Raw genomic sequence first — 19,830 nt, 5'->3', positions numbered from 1 at the left:
TTACGGTATTCCCTGCCTGACCGTATAACAAATTTAGGGCTGGGTGGTGCCCCAAGATTGTCTGCTTGTCTAAGGACACAGCAAATGAATAATTAAAACACCCACTGTCGCTCCAACATTGGATCACAGGTTAAAATTTATGAGAATATGCTACACAGGTTAGTGTCATGATAAAAGGCTCAGTTTTTTTTTTCTAAGCAAGAACTGGGCGAGGTTTGCAAATAATTCAACAGTTTCAGAGCAATTGTTGTCAATGTACAGTTACAGGAAATTTATGGACAACACAAAACAAATAAATAACCACTTACTCCTACGATTTTAGGATCTCCAACTACCCTGAATAAATAAAAACCAAAACAAAACAAATCAAACCAGGAACATTCTTGCTGAGATGCCTACGGTCTCTTAGTATGATATTCACCAACAGTGGGTTAAAGGTTATTAGTGACTTGAATGCAACCCCGTTCAGATGAATTTGCATGAGCAGTTTGATGATTTATTTCACTTCTGCTGAATGAAACTGAATCTTTAACTGGATAAATATTTAATTTTTTGTGCATTTTTTATTTTCTAAGTTTCTAAATTAACATTGAATCTTAAAACTACATTTTGGAAGAAAGAATGAATTGAAACAATGAAAACTGATTGCAATTGACTTTAGCTATTATTGGACACGAGTAGAAAAATTATAGAAAAAAAAATCCAGTGTCTTCATGACAGGAGCGTAATCAGATCTTGGGGTGTTACAGTATGTTGTGGTAATTAACTATCGTGCTGTGAATGTGTTGTGTGTTTTCCTAAGTCTGTTCAGTCTTCTGTGAAGCACCGTGACCTGTGTGTGCCCTCCCAGCAGGTAGGCATGTGTCTTGCCTCTGTTATCTCAGTAGTTATCCGTGGCAGCAGGTGCTCTCTCTGACATTTGTGGGGCGGGTCTTCAGCCTTTGTCTTCCAAGCCCTGGGGGAGTGCAGCAACCATGACTTCACTGCACCTGATACCACGTACTGCATATGCATTGGTCCATTAGTCTTCTACCCACCCCCTTGGTGTCACTGCACCAGTGCAGGACAGTTATTATGTAAATGGCTGTAATGATTTGCATGCAAAGAAGCAGAAGAACTTTGTCTCTATTTGGTATGAAAGAAAGTTCCTGAAAAAAAGTTAAACATCAGAGTGCTACAGTAATGTAATTTCTACTTTGATGTTTATGCTCAACACTCCTCAGAGGCAAACTGGGCAGTGTGGGAAGGAAGAAGGAACACAGATGTTATTTGATATGTCTTAGCCTATAAAACATGAAAAATCTTATGCTGTGACTCAGAGAGTACATTTAATCCATAACACGGATTTGATCCTCCTTGAAAAAAAAAAAAAAAAAAAAAAAAACGAGAAAAAAAAAAGCTAAAAAACTTTTGGCTTGTCATTTTCCCCCATTTAACAGACACAAACAGTCCATGAGACAAGTTAAAATTTCTCTTCTCACTACATAGATAAGACATTGTGTGTGTCATGAGACAGATTCAAAACATGGTTAAATCATTGCTTACGATAAATAAAATCAGAGTTTAAAATGTTAGTCAATCATTAATTTTCTTCACCGCTTAGTCCAATGAAGAGTTGTGAGGAAGCTGCAGCCTATCCCAGCAATCATCTGCCGAGAGGCAGATACACCCTGGACAGATCACCAGTCTATCCCAGGAGTTTAAAATGTGTTAAAATAAATTCACAGGAAAACATTTCTGTTACGACCAGCCTAAAACCAAATATGCATCTCTTTTTAAGACAATGGTTCCCAAACTGGGGGGTGGGGCAAATAAAACTTGAGGTTTTGGCTCTGAACAAACTGGTAAAAGCATCATTGGTAAATTGATGATGAATTAAACAAGAAAGACTTCAAGTACAAAAAAAAGAGAAGAAAATATGATGGGGGATATCTGTCCCTAGGCTTGACCAGGTAATCAAAAGAGAGAGAGAAAGAGAAAAAGAAAGAAGCTCAGTGTATCAGGAAATGTCCCTCAGCAGTCTAAACCTATAGCAGCATAACTAAGGGATGCTAACCATCCCTAGTTATAGGACTTATCAAAAAGATAAGTCTTCAGCCTAGTCTTAAAGGTGGGGAGGGTGTCTGCTTCCCTAACACTAACTGGAAGCTTATTCCATAAGAGAGGGGCCTGATAACCAAAGGCTATGCCTCCTGCTCGGCTCTTTGAGACTCTAGGAACCACAAGTAAGCCTGCAGTCTGCGATTGGTTGTTATATAAGGAACTATGAGGTCTTTGATATATAGTGGTGCTTGGTTGTGAAGAGCTTTATATGTCAGGCAAAGGATTTTAAATTATATTCTAGATTCAACAGGCAGCCAATGAAGAGGGGCTAAAACCGGAGAAATATGATCTGTCCTGCTGGTTCTGGTCAGGACTCTGGCTGCAGAATTCTGGATCAGCTGAAGGCTTTTCAGGGCATATTTAGGACAGCCCAGTAATAGAGAGTTACAGTTATCTAGTCTCGAAGTAACAAAAGCATGAACCAGTTTTTCTTTCTTACGTAAATGAAAGAAGGCTGTTTTAGTAACCTGCTTAATATGTGAGCCAAAGGACAGGTCCGAGTCAAATATTACTCCAAGGTTTCTCACTGTAGCACTGGAAGCTAAAGTAATACCATCCAGGTTCATTACAAAACTGGAAAATTTAGCTCTGAGTTTTTCAGATCCAACGAGAATTATTTCAGTCTTATCTGAGTTTAAGAGGAGAAAATTTCTAGACATCCAAGTCTTTATGTCTATGAGACAATTTTGTAGCCTATTGGGCTGATTTGTTTCATCTGGTTTAAAGGATAAGTATATTTGAGTATCATCTGCATAACAATGAAAGTTTATTCCATGCTGTCTGATAATTTTGCCTAAAGGGAGCATATATAGCGTGAAGAGTACTGGTCCAAGTACAGAACCTTGAGGAACTCCATGACTTACTGTAGTTTGTGAGGAGGACTTGTCATTTACATGAACGAACTGAAGTCTATCAGATAAATATGATTTAAACCAGCTTAACGATGTACCTGTAATTCCAATCACCTGTTCTAGTCTCTGTAACAGAATGTTATGATCGACTGTGTCAAATGCAGCACTAAGATCAAGCAAGATAAGTACGGACAGAAATCCTTTGTCTGAGGCCATAAGAAGATCATTAGTAACTTTCACCAATGCCGTCTCAGTGCTATGATGAGCTCTAAATCCTGACTGAAACTCTTGTAATTTTATGTCTTGACATAAAATGACTGAGGTGGTAATTGGCAGCCCCAATTGTAGCTGGGGCTGAAGCTTAGGAGGAATAGCAGTCGTCCTTCAACTGGAAAGTTGGGGGGTTGATTCCAGGCTTCTCCTGACTAAAATGCCGAAGTGTCCTGGGACAAAATACTGAACCCCAAGCTGCCCTCCAATGTGCCTATTGGGGTATATGTGTGTTGTATGAGTGTGCGTGTGAATGGGTGAATGTTACAAGTAGTGTAAAGTGCTTTGAGTGGCCTGCATGACTAGAAAAGCGCTATATAAGTACAAGTCAGTTTACTAAATAACCTTGTTAGTGCTTCAACATGAGTAGGTTAAAAAGAACTTTTCCAAAATGGAGACATATTGGTTTATTTCCAGCTAGATGGTTCATGCTTTATTTTATGCTTGGCCATTGTGTGGAGTTGCACATTCTCCCTTTGTTTGTTAGGGTTTTTTTTCTGAATAACATACATTTTAGGTTAATTGGTCATATTATGTAGCGATATGACCCCCTCCTCCAAGAAGACCCCTGAAGATAAGTATGCAAAATTAATAAATATATAAAATGTTTGAAATACGATATATATTATGTATGTTATGATACTCAATCTTTAATTCACAACTGAGAACAGTTCTCTCCTCATTTTTTTCTTTTTACTTTAGATAAGTTCATTTTAAATATGTGACTGAATTACAACACTACTGTTATGCAGACAGTAATTTTCACATTGTATGGGAAGTGTCAAAGAGCAGTGAATATGCTTAAGATGTAGATGATAGGAAAAGGCTGCATAATGCAGCTGTGCCTGCTACACCTACACAAATCTTTTAGAAGAAATGGAAGATAAAGTCAATTTACTTCTTCACTTGAAAATTAGTTTAACATGGTTATCAAAGCTTTTTAAATCTTTTCATATATGGAAATGGACTCATTGTTTGGGAGGAAATAACAGAAAATTCAGAATCAGTATCTTTTCAATGTTTCCTTTTCTATTGTATTCCATTTTTCTAGATTGTTGTATTTTGTTTTTCTGTCTTCCTACTTATCTCCACATCTTATTTCCCAGCCTGCTGTTGTTTCTATACTAGCAAAACTGATCTGTTCAAAATAGTATCTAGTTTGATGTTGACATGTTTTATTTACTGTTATTAACTGAATCCTATCAATAGAGTTGTAACAACAAACCTTTACTTTAAAACTAATTCAGTGACCATGACAATCTTTTACAGTGGGTATACTATAAGATTCTGGTATCCCTGACCCCAATGCTATAAACAGTCACATAGATTTTAATAGGGATGTGTCACTTTAAAAAGAAAGAGTTGTGAGAGTTGGTTGAGCAACGTGAAATAACACCCACAAATACTTTCCTGCTATAATCTGCCTAAAGTAGAGAGAAATAAAAGACAGTAGGAGCATTCATCACCCGCTGTTTTTAATAAATCGACTCACATTTACTTAAAAATATATGCTGTGAAATGAATGTTGGCCACAGTTTTATTTATCTTCATGAAACAGCTAAAATATCTCACAAACCTCTGAGTAAAATAAAAGTGGAAGGTGGATTTTATCGGCGATGAAGACATAATAAATTTGATCAGATTGGATGTTAGTGTCTTTAATTTCAGCATCTGTCTATCAATTTAGACCTGAGGCTGATTCTTTCTGAAAGTGTCTTCCATCTCTTTCCATCAAACATGTGTGACTACTGAGCCCTGCACTGTAATACCTTCTGCAATAAGTTTCTACAGCCAGTGTAGACAGTTTTGTTAGTATCCCAAATGTGAAAAGGATAAAGGAAAAAGCAGATGAGGAATTCTGTTTCACTCTTGCTTTAACTCTACTTACTTTTAAAACAAACTTCTAGCCCTTATATGCTTCCTTGCAAACGGTATCCACCTTATTCCTTCCCTTATTGCCCCAATCTTTTCTGCCAATCCGGCATTTTACCATTCTCTTTGGTCTGTTCACCTCCTTCCCGCTTGCACCCCCGTCTCTCCATCCGTGCCAGCTCCTCTGACATCCTGCATTACTCTAGCAGCTATGGCTGGTGCTGCTGGACTGCTTCCCAGCACCGGACATCCTCCAAGGGGAGAGTCCATGTGTCACAGCAGATTAATGCCTTGCTCGCTAACTGAACAACTCCCACTGGTCTACAACCTTAGTGTACCGTGGCATGGCCCAGATAGAGAGGTGATGCTATCCCAACTCATTGTCACTCAGGTGGTCCGGCCACGAAAAACCGTGATCTGTACATTTAATCTCCCAGACAGTGTAAAAATGAAGTAGCGGGATGCTGTTGTGCAAAAAGACTGACAGATCTGTGAGTGGCAGAGTAGTGAGTGGGAGGTAATCAAGCTAAGTGGCTATTTATGAAGAAAGAAAATGGTGAGGTCACTACTTATGTGATTTAACTGCAAATGCAATGTAAACCTTGTGTCTTTAGGAGATGAATATGAGAAACTTCTTTAAAGAAATATACCCTGCTTTTACAGTCTATCCCATTTTTATGTGCATGCCTGTCTCTGCAATATGAGCATATGAGCAATGTGCCTCCATATTTAAAGCTGCTCATTTTTTATGTTGACGCTAAGTAGTTCAAAGATAGAAGAGAGGAAGGGATGCAGGGAAAGAAAGATGGATATACAATGTACATTAGTTTATTATCTGTATAGCGAGATCTGCTTGTCTGCGCCACCCAGTCCCTTCACATTTTAGTTTTTGAAAAACAGAGTTTAAACACCTGTGCTCCGTCTAAATCACTTGTGAAATTACGAGCCCAGCAGAGTCTGTCTCTTCAAGTCCCTCATTAACTCGAAAGGGAAGTGACATGGAAAACATGAAAATCCTCATATCTAAAAAGCCACGACAATAATAAAATAATAGGAGGTCATCTATAATCGTCTCTCTCCTCCAGATGATGATGTCTTTTCAAACTCAATTACACATTAGCGGGACAATTTCTTCCTTTATCTATCACACTTCATCAACTAGGGCTTGGATGGAAACCCTATCCTCCTCATTAGCAATAACTCCATCACTCACTAATAATAGCCTATCAACAGTGTCTCAATGACCAAAGTTACAGCACGGGAGAATGAAATATTAACTTATGATATTAACCCAGGGTCATGTTTTAACATTGCGGAATTAGATCAGATTCAGTCAAATACAGTCATAAATCAAAAAGAAAGGGGTCTTTAAGGCAGACAGAGTGGGTCAAAAGAAATTACGAGAGCTGGGTTTTATTGAAGACATAAAGTCATTGAGAATTCTCAGGAAGACAAGGTTTAAGTGCAACTGAAAACATCAATTGGGCTTAGCATAAGAATAAGAGCAAAAAAAAAAAAAAAAAAAAAAAGGAGTAATTTAAGGATGGTTTAACACACAGACAGAGTGCAGGGAGAGAAAAGGTGGAAATAAGACAGGCGTCCTGGTTTATATGGACTACCATTACCATAAATGGATGCTGACTGCCTGCAGTCAGGACCAATACACTATCTATAAAGGTTCATTTCTCTCAAATTTACTTTGCCTCTGGTGTGACGGGTCTGGTCGCTAGTCTCAGCAGCCTAAATCAGTTGACTTTCACATTGCTCTTCAGGCTTTCCCACCACAGGCAGAGGTGCATGCGGTGTCACATCACCACCTCTTGTCCACTCCTATTACCTGCAAAGATGTCATGGCTAATGGCTGGCTTGAGGTTAAAGACGAGGGTCTGCTGTTTTATATTCATGTCAAAATGGTGGGATATTGGGGGAATTTGTTCAATAGAACCTCCGCATGAGGAAGATTTCCTTCGGCTGCTCTAATGACCATTATAAAGTGAGGTGAGAACTATTATCGGTCTCTTACATGCTGAAACACAGACATACACACTGATGCACACACAGTAAATCTCCATGTCTGCCAAGAAAGCACTTAGGCAAGACAGGCAAAGGGAATTTTTATACTAATTGATTAGTACTTTGCATATGCATTGTGTTTCTTTTTAAAGGGGCCAGAACCAAAGTCAAACAGTCACTTGAGAATCAACCTCCATCAGTGCCTCTCCTCACATAAGCCACTAATGTGTCCTCAAGGGACTGTACTCTTTAAAGCAACTGACTGTGCGCTCTGGATTTATTTAATAAAATAGAGTAAAATCCTGACACTATGATGTTGCACACTTTCTTCAGCTGAGTCATTAGCTCTTTGATGAAGCCCGTATTTTCTAGCAGACTGGTCTGATGCTCAATAATGCAAATGAGTTCTTTAATCTAGGACTCCCTTAAACTGGTAATTCAATGAATGATTTAGAGTTTTATGAGAAACAGTAACACTTTGTATGCAAAATACAACCTGACCGGTTTGATGTGATGTGCTTCTTTAATATTTCATATTAATAAGATCATATATCAAGCTGCTGTTTTATAATTGTCATTAGCTCAACAGCACAGAACTGTAAGGTTTTTTTTTCTTTCTGTTTTGGCTTTGGAAGATCAAAATTATTCTTTGTTTTTTGTTTTTTTTTCTTCTTACAAACAGTGCTTTTCATGCATTTACAGGGAATTATCTACTACTTGAGCTCACCTTGTACTCCATTACGAGGTCAGGGCCCTGCACCTGTTTCTCCAGGTGTGAAGGAAGACCCTGATAATGCGCTCTTAATGAGTTGCCATACGGAGCAGGCAGTCCATGCTGCTGCATATTTCACAGTTACGTAAAGGTTGGTCATTATCATCCATCTTATCATATGCTAAGATTTAGAGACTATGATTATTGATAAGCTTTCTTTGTTAGGCAACAATAAATGTCTAATAAAAAAAAAATGTGTTCATCTCTAAATGTGAGTAATGACTGTGAAGCCACATGGTCTGAGCTGAAATGAAGAATTACATGCTATTATAATCATTGTTTGGTTGCAGCTGTGTGGGAAATGAATAGCTTCATATGTAACATATTAAATGTTGCACAAGGGGTTAACAGCAGCAAGGTAATTGATGATGCTTCCTACTTGTGTTTGAAAACAACATGATTAGTGTCAGTTTAGCTGAATCCACTGAAAATACACAAAAAAAAAAAAAAAAAAAAAAAAACAGAAAAAGGATTTTTTGCTACTTACTAACTCTGGTGTTTTCCATCCTAAGGATAGTTATGGACAGACTTTCTGCAACATCTGCTCAGTCTGCCCTTCATGTCAATCACTCTGGCTTGGTTTAACATCCCTTGACCTTAATGTCCTTTTTAGTCCAACTTATCGCTGGACTAAATTTGGCCCAGTCTGAGACACCAGAGCTCCTCAAGAACACTGTCGCTATACTAATCCTGAGCAGAAAATCAATCCATGAATTAATTGTCAAGCATGTCTTGCAGATCAGTTTCGCCGTAAAACCACAGCAACCAATGTGCACAGGAGGCAACATGTCTTTTTATATCAGCCTGCAGCAAAATTGGAAGGGTTTAACCTGTTCCCCCAGCTATAGACTTAAGTCTAAAGCCAATATATCCTGGGTGACATTGATGTAATATGATGTGGCATTCATGCAGGCTTTTTTAAAAAATATTATTTACAGCCTAATATGCAAAACATTGTGAAGGAAAAAAAAGTATTAATTTGTGCTTTCATGTTTTCTTTATTACTAATTTATAAAATGAATATGACTTTTTTTCAGTTTAAGTTCTGGTCTCCTACCAGAGGCCTGGGAACTTGAGGGTTTAGTGCAGTATGTGTTCTAAAAACTGTGCTCCTTTGGACACACACATGTCTGATGTCCTTCGTGGGATCTTTTGGATTCACTCTCTGAGTTTGGAGGTCACCCAAAGTCATCCAACTACTGCTGCCACCACTGTTCCCTAAATCTTACTGACTTTCTCTCTCAGACCTTAGTATTTCTGGGGGTATTTTGTCTTTCTTCATCTCCATATTGCTACCACTTGTGACGCTACATCTCACACGGTTACCCTCATCCGTTGAGTTGCTTTGGCATCAGCAGTTTATCTGTCATGGTGTTTTGTACATTTTTGCAAGAGCATTAAAGCCTCTGGGGACTGAGATGTACAAAGTTCACAACTTTGGTTTCCAGCTTGATATGACCGGATAATGACACACTTTCCATGATAGATTAAGAAACAGACTGATGGAGGTGTGGACCCAAATGCAGAGTTGGGAGGCAGGGATGCAGAATCAAGATGTTTTTAATATCCAAGAACAGAACTGAAGGCAAACTGTCACGAAGAAACAAATACAATAGATCAGCAACAAGAACTGTAACGAGTGCCTATAAATACAGACAGACACAGGTGGAATGACTTAACTAAAGGAGTCCAGGTGAACCTCATGAACAGGAAAGCAAAACAGGAAACAGAACACAGGGGACTAAACAAGGAAAAGTACAAAATAAAACAGGAAACCAGAACTTAGAAACCACATGAAATATCACATCATGAAAACCCCTTTTTCTCTCTCTGTTTTGGCTTCTGATATTTTTACCCCTGACTCACCTTTTAGTTTATTCAACTTATTTCACAATATATCCATATTTAAATATTATCAGTATTAATATTTAACTGTATCTTTTATCTTATTGCTCTCATCCTATGATTTCATTTTTGTAATTTTGTTGCAATTGCTTTGATTGTTGAATTTATTTCCTTTATATTTTTTTCCCCTGCAAAGCATTTTGTGTTGTTTGTGCATGCTTCAGAAGGTGCTAGATAAAGTTAAGTTGAGCTTAGTCGAGTATCAAAGAAACATTTTGGGATAAAAACATTCAGACTCAGCTGTTGGAGGATATAAGGAAAAGAATGTAAAGTATCCAAGAAGAAACATCAGAATAAATTTTAAAGATGGAGAGAGTTTAACAAAACAACGATCATGTGATGCGCACAGTTTTGTTAGTCATGACTGATTAGCTGTCTTGGTCCGTGTCACATTAAATTTTCTTGCCTCTGTTCTTGATGAAAAAAGTCATGATCCGCGTCTGTGGGATGATAACAAACTTGTGCATGACTGTCTATGTACAAGCACCAAACAGGTATTCTCTAGAGATGCTTTTGCTGTTGTCTAAACTCATACATTCTCTTCCAGACTGTAACAAAGGGTTCAGAAGGGAACCTGGACAACCCTCTCCCCACTTTTCAACTCCTTCTACATGGGTTCCTTGCAGGTCATACGGGACATTTATGGGAAAAGGAATGTATAACTATGTTGTCTGTTGTTTTTGTCCTAGCAGACTTTGCTAAAAGGATTTTAATGTCATAAAGTCACAATGTAAACTTTAAAGGAATACAATCACAAAAAAAGGTGATGAAATCTTTTTAGGTGTGTCTGCAATGCTCTAAGGTTCCCACCCCTATCTGTGCATCTTTTATTTAGACTTCAACAATGGATCTACGTAATACCCGAGTTTCCCAAAATATCTCAACATGAGTGCCTCAGTGTGAACCTTTTTACCTCTAATCCGTTTCTTGCTATCTGAAACTGCTTCCACACAACATTCAAAGCTGTCATAGATATGACAAAAATCCCCTGCAGAAAAACAAATGCTCCTGGATATCAGTAGTAGGACGTTGTTTTGTTGACCTGGAATTTAGGAGACTGGGGGCATTAAAAATACTTCTGTCTGCAAAACTGTTCAGATTTATAAAGTCATGCACAGCAGGGAACTTTTCAAAAATCTTGATCAATATTTTTACAATTATTCATTCATTCATTTTCTATACTGTTTAGTCCAATTCAGCGTCACGGGGCAGCGAGAGCCTATCCCAGCAATGAGTAGGCAAGATGCATGGTACACCCCGGAAGACGCATGGTACACCCCGGAAGGGGCATGGTACGCCCCGAAAGAGGCATGGTACGCCTTGGAAGAGGCATGGTACGCCCTGGAAGAGGCATGGTACGCCCCGGAAGAGGCATGGTACACCCCGGAAGGGGCATGGTACGCCTTGGAAGAGGCATGGTACGCCCCGGAAGGGGCATGGTACACCCCGGAAGGGGCATGGTACGCCTTGGAAGAGGCATGGTACGCCTTGGAAGAGGCATGGTACGCCTTGGAAGAGGCATGGTACACCCCGGAAGAGGCATGGTACGCCCCGGAAGGGGCATGGTACGCCTTGGAAGAGGCATGGTATGCCCCGGAAGGGGCATGGTACGCCTTGGAAGAGGCATGGTACGCCCCGGAAGAGGCATGGTACACCCCGGAAGGGGCATGGTACGCCTTGGAAGAGGCATGGTACGCCCCGGAAGAGGCATGGTACACCCCGGAAGGGGCATGGTACGCCTTGGAAGAGGCATGGTACGCCCCGGAAGGGGCATGGTACGCCCCGGAAGAGGCATGGTACGCCTTGGAAGAGGCTTGGTATGCCCTGGAAGAGGCATGGTACATCCTCAGGTGGCCAGTCCATGCAAAGCAATATTTTTACACTTTCCACAAAGGTGCTTGCTTTTTGTTGCCAGTTGTGTATTTATAAATTATACATATTGCACATTGTATTGAAATCTCCTCCTGTGTAAAGCGCCAGCCTTAAAGTTTTCCAGATATTTAAAGTTGCATAAGGAGATGCATAAGACTTAGACATTCTCTCTCCACTATGGTCAATCATTTGCTATGTGTCTTACTTTCTCCCATGAGGTTAAACCAAGCTGCTTGTGTTTTTTCTCCACATATCCCCCTCCATGAAGGCTTTCCCTTTGTTTAGCTGCTTTTTTAGGTCATTGGTTATCTCAGGTTTGTTACTGGGAAAGCGCATCACAGGTCTTGGGACAATGGTGTCCACACAGAAGTCATAAACAATCACACACAAAAATCATGGTACTGAAGTTACTGCTACATGATTTACAGAGTTCATTCCTATGGTGGCGCTTAAGTGCCACAGAAATACAAAAGCAACACCACAAATTTAAAACCAAAAACACTCTACAATTAGCTGGAACACAACTCAGACGTTACATTACTTTCTTTTATGTTGCACCAAGTTGGCAACAGTGATAGCTACCCTTCAGAAAGTGAGAGGGGACAGAAGTTATGACCTCAAACTGGCAATAACTCAATATTTTTTGTCACAGTTGACATTACTTATTGTAGAGCATACAGAAATTAATTATTATGCACAATCAGTGCTTTACTAACTTTCTAGACCTTTTCTCACCTTTCATCCATTAAGTGAAAAATAAAACAAGGCTGCTACTCTGATGCAGCTTTTGTTGTGAATATTTCTGCTGCAGCTACTTGTGTTGTGCTTTTTTATAATTGTGAAGTGTTGTGGCTTTTGTTTTGTTTCGACACTTCAGGGACACCGTATGTTACAATGTGTGACTTCAAAAGGTGGGAGCAACCACTCAGAGCATCCTCAGCTTAGAGCAAATTCACACCAGCCTTTTTGATTGAAATCGTAGTGCATTTGTTCAGAAAGTCAGCTTTGTTTCGGAAATGTGAATGCGCCAAACAAAGGCGCCATTGAACGTGCCAAACGTGCCAAAAGCGCCAGCGATCGTGTTAAGAGTTTTCTGCCCCATCTGTTGTTCATACTGCGTCCAATGTTGCAATGTATTTCTCCAGTATACTTGAATAAGACCAAATATAAAACCCAAAGCAGCAATAGTTTCCTGCTCCATGTTTAACTTAAGAGGAGGAAACAGAGTCTTTTTCTTCATGTGGGTCTTGTTTTCTCTTTTGCTAAATACTGGTGCAGCGCCACCTTTGGTGGGAATGGGGATATATTATTCTAATGGTTTGGCACGTTTGACCAAAGTGCAACGTAAACACGATCTTGGTCTGCATGGATACACCCACCTACAGCTGAGCTGAGCCCCCAATCAGACCAAGCCTAGTGGACTATCCTGACGTGAATGCACCATAATGGTCTATATGGGTTGATGCTCACTGATGTGTTTGCTGGTAGAAGTGAGAAAAAACAGAAGTTGTATTCATTTTGTACATTTGCATATGATAAGACCTGCATCTTGTTTTTGTATTTTTGGTTATGTTGCAGGGAGGGAAATGTCTTTCAAGTCCTCTGAGATTGCAATAAAAGTGTTGGGATGCTGTGTTTGTAACCTAGCAACAATGGATCTGATGACACCAAAGACCCTGTCTACAAAGGTACCAGGTATGCTATGGTATTGTCTTGAAAAAGTCCACAGTATTTTAAAATTTGAGACAGAATGGATGGGTCTGTAGAGTCTCTTTTGTTTTCCCACCTTGTGGTGGATTCTGGAGATGCGTGCCAAAAGTTCAGCTTGACTTTAGCCCTGCTCATAAAAGCAGATTTTATAACTGAAACAGACATCTGACCGGTCACATACTCCCTCACTTCATCTTTCATTCACATAAGGTCAAAGTGTTCTTTACCCTATATATTAGCCTTCCTCTGCTCTGACCTTCAACCTCCAGTTCCCTGTATCATGTGTTCACTTGTCTGCCATTCTGACCCTGCTGTCTCCTCACACTGCTCATCTCTTCATTTGCACCCTGACCCCATCCTCTTCAGCTCAAGCTTATCTCTGGTGACAGCACCCGATTGACATTAATGATACCACAGAATAGAAAGGTTAATGAAGACCAACTGTTCCCTGTCCAATCCTCAATACCATCTGCTCTGCAACATCAACCAATTGAGTCTGAACTAACACAAAAATAAAGAATGCAGTGTGAAAATATATATTTGGCTTGAATAGGCACCCTTCTAAGTCTATTAAAGTACAACCCTACATCCCCTCTGCATCTCATGCAGCCTTTCTCTGTTTAAACTTTGCATTTTAGAAATGCTTGTCACATATTATCATTGCATATCCTGATTAGAAAAAACAACAGCTGCAAAATATTTATTCAAAAGACAGTATCATATTTTTCAGGAAATATAAGCCATATAAGCCTTATGGTGTTTTATTTTCACTTTGCACGGGATGTGATCCAAAGGTAGAAATTACAAATATTGCATATTATTTCCACATCCCTGCTATATTTTCTTCTGATTAGCAAATTTATAAAGGGGGTAGTCCATTGCAAATAATACTGATAAAGGAAACCAATAACTTTGATGAAAACATCATCAGCGTCTATTTGAAATGTATTTACCAAGTTTATACCAAGCAGTGTTGATCACTTTGAGCATTTTTCTCCTGCTGTGCAGACAGATTTCAATTTGTGCCAGAAAAGGAGAGAAATTGCGGTGGGATGTGGGTAAATATTTGTTGAAACTCTGTTACTTAGCTCCCAGGTTACTTATGCCATCCAAACAAGGAGACTCAGTGCAAAACTCTGGCAAGCTAAGAAGTAACTTAGGTTGCAGTAAAATACATAAACAAAATGATGACAAACATCTAAATATGGAGACTTGAGGGGATTTGAAACTCTCTTTATCTTTGCTTTCATTCTCCCTCTGTCTTTATCTCCACTGGGATTCTCTGCTTTGATCTCTGAACCTGTAAAATTCATACGCAGAGGCGCTGTTGACAGTAGGAGAAAAGGGAAGTGTTGTGCAAAGGCAGAGTGAGGGGGTGAGTGGAGGATTAGATATGCAGAGCATGGACGTTAAGGGCAGAGGAGGCAGATATAGCTGGAGGCATCCTATCTGGATATGGGTAGCTTTAGAGCAGCTTCTAAACTAAACAAGCATGTTCCAAATGATGAAATGATTGAAAGAAAACTTGTAAGTGCATCAGGACCAGGTCTAATCCACAGTACATTACAGATGCACACATTCCGATGGACACTTTTTTCTGATCAATAGATGTGTTGTAATATAATGTTATTAAATATCTCTGAAAGCTCTGAAATGAGAGTATCCTTGCTTCTCTGCCAATTATCTTTTCTCCTTTTTTAAATAAATGTATTTATTTAGTAGAAAGTAGTAGTTTTTTTTTTGAGGAATAAGCAAAATGGCAATACATTCATGGGAAGGAATTATGCTGTGATGAAGGAGGTCTGAAAAAGAAAAGGAAACATTCCAACTAGATAAATGGCATTAATCCATTCGCCGATATGCTATCTGTACTGAAATTTGGTTTAAATGTTACCTTTCCTCCAAAGCTCAAAGCTCATGAACAGTTTTAAACTGATCTGCATAAAATGCACTGATTAACAAGCCAGTGCTACTTCCAAATACTGATCCCCTGCAGAATCGAACCCCTTTTTTTTGTCCCGATTATCAAAGTAAACCTATCACATAACGTCCAAAAACATTTAGCTACATGTTTGTTTTACATCAGCAGCAGGTCTCATCAGATGCTGTGATTCTTTACAATCAATATTACACAAGTTTAACATTTAAAAAAGAAAACGCAGCATGCCCAGATGTCAACTTTACATTTTCTGTTGAATAAATGGAATGAATTAGAGACAAAAGGAATGAAAAAGTGTCCATTTCTGTTGCGATATCCTATACTGGTATATCCTAAGCTGTAACTGCCAAGTTGTTTCATTTTTGTATCTTTTTTTTTTTTTCATTTATGTAGTCTAACTGAAAATTAAAATATTCTTTTTTTGTCACAATCAAAAGTTCTGCATTAAATTCTGGAAATCTATCAATCCAAGATCAATAGTTTTTTTTTTTCAGCAGGACATGTTTGCTATTTTGAAGTATTTCAATCAAGAATTATTATTTTTAAAAACTTAAACATTTTGTAAGCATAAATAAATTATTTATAAGCTTTTATTAAAAGTTTTAGCCTTTTAACACAATTTAAAGGCAATTTTTTAGTAAAAAGAAAAAACTGAAAATTAAACTTTTTGTTGTTTCTACAGATTTTCAAACTTTATGAGAAAGAGGATTTTTTACAGTGATTGCAGGGCCTACATCAGCCACAATGGAGCAATAACTCCACAAGATAACTGTCTTCTTTTTCTACATGTTTAAATAAATCAAATGAACTTTGTATTAGCTGGCAAGTGCCTGCTTGAAGGGGGAAAAAAAACTGAATTTTTGTAAAGTCGCTTACAATCCCTGCATGAAAGGTTAATGTCAACCAGGGATGCCTCTTTGTCATTTGCTGGGTATATCTAAACAATGTTGACAAGAAAAAGAGTCACTTTTTAACATTCTTTGTCTTGTTTTCAGTCTCAATATACCAACTTATAAAACACAAACAAAACAAAGCACCCAAGCAGAGTCTGGGTCTGCCCAGAATAGCATTTGTTTTTCAAAAAGGTCGCATGCAAACGACACATTCAGTCATTTCAGCTGGTTGGCTTTTGGCAGAAACTGAGGCATACAGTTTCACCAGAAAATCCATTGAGCATGCTGTGCCAGAGAATGCCGAAATGATCACTATTGAAAAGCATCATTGCTTGCCTATTCTGCCATGCTCACATTGTTTCTTAGCCTTTCTTTCCTATTGCCAGGGGATTAAGTGCCTTATATCCAATGCCAAGGCCTTTCGAAACAAAAAAAAAAAACAAACAAAAAAAAACATTCACAAGCAGAAAAAGCAATCAGCCAAATGCAGTTAGCACACAAAGAAATGTGAATGCATGTCTATAGACTGTGAAAAGACATTTTAAGAGTCAGTGTGCTTGTTAGAGCAATCCGAGGCATGAATATTCATTTGCCCAATTTTCCTACTGTGCCTGTTTTTTATTAATTTTTCATATTGTGTTCCTGTTGTGCAGACACAATAAAAAAATAAACTACATCTCTTACAATCCTATTCAATCTGTCTGTTGCAGTTGCACGACTCCATATATATTTGATTATAACCATTTAGGTAAATGATGCACAGTCATAACCGTCCATAGAAACATCCTTTAAAAGATCCCGAGGTTCGCCAGCAGAATGCATTAAGATGCTTTTCTCTCTGTTGTTGTTTTTATCTGTGAATAATTTCAAACTCTGCGCTCAGAAAAACAAAAGGTTATTGTGATTCCTCAAATGGGAGATGATGATCTACGGTTATCTCTTAAACGAAAGAAGATGTTTTGTGGACACATTTGTTGAGATCACTTGAGTTTCAAGTCTTCTGATAACTCCCACAAAATTTATGAAAGCATCAAGTTTAGATCAGAAACATATACAATTATAAATGTATTTTTTTCCCCAAATGTCTCATTTTCTTACCAGAATTTGAGTTTATCTTGCAGCTTTTTAGATGTTCAAGTAAAAAGTCACCATGTAATTACTTGTAGTCTTTATTGAAAGCTTTCTTTGCCTGGTATCTTTCTTCTACACAAGTATGAAGACCATGCGGCAACAAGTTAATATATACCCCCCCACTCCTGTTTTTTTTTACATAACCTCTTCTGATTGATATTAGGTGAAGCTGACAAAGTCAATGAAGGAACCTTTTCAAACACATGACATTGATGTTATTGGGAGAAAAGTGTCAAGTTATGCAGTAATTACTGTTAAATACCAGTGTGGCTCTTATTTATGAACTTGCACATTAACATTTGCATGCAAGTAGAAGTAAAATTGGTAAGTCCATTAAGATGATCCACCTTCCCCGCATTTGGTGGATGGAGTTGACTATTGCTAAGGAAAATGGTTTTAAAAACATCCAGAGGTACAAAAAATGTTCAGCTTCTCGCATCAGATCTATTAACATTTAATTTTCTGTGTGCTCGCCAAGCTTCTTGTAGCCTTTAATTAATTTTCCAACCTAATTAAATTGATTTTAGTGAAGTATCTTTATGGCTGCGTTTGCAAAAGACAAATACTTAATATTAAAATGCAGCTTTTTAAGCTGTTCTTTTAACAGCAGAAGAGTGACAGAGGAAGATGAACAATGACACAGATAGGTTTACACTAGCTTATAGGATTGTCTTAAGTTTATGCCAGCAAACCATAAAGTATAGTATTTTGGACAGACATACAGATCTGCATCCAGTAGCCTGAGGGCAGCAGCAAGACCTTGAAATGTAACTTGCTTTGTTCTTTTAGACAGCCACTGTCAGCGCAACAGAAATCAAGTATCTGTTGAAATGAAAGTTTATGTCTTTGCTGAAGGCAAGAACGTACCTTTTAGCAGACGTCTAACCTGAGCAGTCTATCACTTTGAGCATTGAGCCGTCATCCTGAGGTAAAGTGCAAGTCTCCACCATCTTCAGAAGGTTTATTTTATCAACCAAATTTCAGCAAACTGGATTTAATCTCTGAATTTTTTCTACCATTTAACTAAGAAGCACATTAATTTTCCAGCCTTAATTAACTTAAATTGATTTTAGTGAAGTATCTTTATACTTCACACAGTATAATACATGACTTTAAATTAACCGTGCATTTATTCATTGGAATTTGGCAAACATGCATCAATATTTAAAACAGTTCATCTGATTTCAATATACTAAAGGAGAAAATATGTGTTGAAATAAAATGTGTGTAGCTCAGATCATCGCCCATCCAAGGAAGCGCCACTGTAGCATTCCACAAACACTGGGAAGTTGTGGTGTTTGTGGTACAAACAAAACACAATTCAAACCACAAGCAATTATAGGGAAATGTATTATCATCATGAAAACAGTTCTATTAAGAGAATTTCTGCTGATTACTATGATGTGTGTCTCTTTATTGTGGGACAACCCGCCCCGAAAGTGGCGAAAGAGCTGCAAATCTACAGATCATACAATCACTGATCATCATGAAAACACAAAACTAAGAAATAAACAGAGAAAAAGCTCTACTGATATGTTTTCTTGTGCCTGTCTTTGTTGGAAACGAAGGTCCTGCTAGTTTCCATGTGGATGAGTACATATTAGGGTTCTAATGACCAGTCATTCATGAACCAGGAGGATCTGAGAGCTGATTCTTTGTAGTGAACATGCAGAGAGAGAGCCGACTCTTCAGAAGTGGCGTGGCCTCATATTGATCGACACGCTATGTTATCGATTCCATCTGAGGAAAGACTCGAATAATACTGCTATGTAAAGAAGGAAGACAGGAAGTGTAGTGCTACGGACTGGGTAGACAGAGACGGCTGGAAACCAGATTGAAATAATCAGTGTTTCAGCAAGAAATTAGTAAATTTAAAGTGTCATAATGTTCAGATTTTGCTCTTTATTTTCTTGAAGTGGTCCTGTGTTCAGTTGCCTCTTTGAAGATATATGAAAGAAGAACTGCCCATCAATACAGGCTTTTTTTTTTTCATGCTCATGATATCTGAGGTAAATCTTCAGGTTAAATCTTCAGGTTATTCCTTGATTTCTCAGACTGGCAGATCATAGAAAGTCTAATCAAAACTGGGTGAAGCGTTTTTAACATATCTGCCTGTGAAACACCTCTATTAAACATCTGTAAACATGCTCTGGTTCACTATTTGGTTTTGGTTTTTACTCTGATGTTTATCAGATATTACTTCAATAGTTCCTATTTAAATTAGGCTGTTATCTTCTGCTTTTCATTGAAAGTAAAAATAATTTTCTTTAAGGAGGCGATAACTTTTAAACTCTCCGCTGTGCTCCAGGTGAATTTTCTCAGACACAGTATAGCTTATCTTGATTCTGACGCTTCTGTAGTAATCCCTCATGTCTTTTTTTTTAGCCTAAGATTATGCGTATAAACCCTCGCAGGGGGCATCTCACTTCAGACTGTAGGAAAATATGTCTAGTGAAGGAGAAGTTAACTGGCCTTGAGAGCAGCAACACACAACACACA

Source organism: Telmatherina bonti (assembly GCF_933228915.1).
Source record: "Telmatherina bonti genome assembly, chromosome: 2".
In the NCBI taxonomy this organism is placed as follows: Eukaryota; Metazoa; Chordata; class Actinopteri; order Atheriniformes; family Telmatherinidae; genus Telmatherina; species Telmatherina bonti.
Note: the sequence above shows the minus strand (reverse complement) of the source record.